Here is a 1701-nt window from a genome sequence, read left to right as displayed (position 1 = left end):
TATATAGATACAAATATATACACGGACACTGACACACACAGAATATTGCCGAAAGTCTCAGAACAGGATAATTGTGTTTCTGATCAAAACATCTATCATTCGGCACTTATATGACCTCTTTGTGTTTCATGTGCGTAAAACTCTTACTAAAATAAAAAGATAGGGCTAATTCAGATTCTTTCACCGTGAAATAATTTTTTACAAAGGAGAGCAATCGTGTATTGGCTGCTTTTATCAGTTCTTAGTTTATTATAAACAGGAACAGTAACTGAATCAGCTAAAATAACACAAATTGGGATAATGACACATTAGTTGAGAATTAACTGATTGTTGATAGTTTACACTCCCATCGACTAGATATACAGCATTCAGTAGATTCGCTGCTTTGTCCCTGTCGCTGTCAACCACTAACACTCAATGAAATCGAAAGAAAAGAACCCTCATCGTTGGCTCTTTCACTCACTCACTCACTTTTTCAATTGTACGACTGTGTGGGTAGCTTCAGCGAAATTTAAGTTTAATTTACACCCAAAACAAAACGGACTCACTGAAATATCAAACACGTATTTTGTTACTTTCTTTTTTGTTTCAAATGAATGGGCCAGTAGTCTGAGACTAGCCTAGTTCTTGGGAAGGTAATGCTTATACTTGCAACTGTTCATTAAGGCGTAAAAGTTGGCAACGTTGGTTCTTATGCTTCTATTGGGCATTGGGTTAACACCCACTTGTCACAAGAACTAAGATTAAGTCATGAGTATCATATCATGGTAAGTAAGTAAGTAAATAAGTAAGTGAGCGAGTGAGTGAGTGAGTGAATGAGTGAGTGAGTGAGTGAATGAGTGAGTGAGTGAGTGAGTGAGTGAGTGAATGAGTGAGTGAGTGAGTGAGTGAGTGAGTGAGTAAGTGAGTGAGTAAGTGAGTGAGTGAGTGAGTTAGTAAAAGTAAGTCGGTCAGTCAGTATGTCGGTGATTAATTCAGTAAATCAATAGGTCAGTTTGTAAATAAAAGTCAGTAAGTAAATATTGAAGTTATAAGTACATGCAGGTCTGTAGGTTTGTAGATAGATAGGTAGGTAGGTACGTAGGTAAATAGGTATGTAGGTAGGTAAGTAGGTAGGTACGTACGTACGTACGTAAGAAGGTAGAGAGGTAGACTGGCGGGTGAGTTGGTGTATGAGTAGGTATGTAGGTGAGTAAGTGAGTTGTTAAGTTAGTAAATGAGTGAGTGCGTGAGAGAGTGCGTGAATGAGTGAGTGAGTTAGTGAGTGAGTGAGTTAGTGAATAAGTAAGTAATGGTTCTACTACGAGTTCAAGCTAACGTTCATTACCTATATTTTTGCCTTACATAACACTAGCAGCAAACAAGAAGTTTCTTTTTAGCAAAAACGTGGTCGCCTAGAACGCGCAGTGTTTGTTATTGATTTCGCTAACTTGTCCAACAAATATTAAAGGATGGCATCAAACTTAGGGGTGTATGAGCGCTAGAATTAAGTTTCAAGGTTGGACCAGTGTTTCCCCTAAAGTCCAAAGTTACCTCTTTTTACGTTTTCATGTCTTCTGCCATTAGTCGACCAATCCGCCTATTGATAGTTGTAAAACAAAGAGAGCATGCTGTAGAGCGTGGATATGCGCTATATACATGCAATTCGTCTTCTTCTTATTATTCTTCTTCTTCTTCTTCTTATTATTATTATTATTATTA

This window comes from Aplysia californica, unplaced genomic scaffold, assembly GCF_000002075.1.
Source record: "Aplysia californica isolate F4 #8 unplaced genomic scaffold, AplCal3.0 scaffold00368, whole genome shotgun sequence".
Taxonomy (NCBI): Eukaryota; Metazoa; Mollusca; class Gastropoda; order Aplysiida; family Aplysiidae; genus Aplysia; species Aplysia californica.
This window is presented reverse-complemented; position numbering follows the sequence as displayed.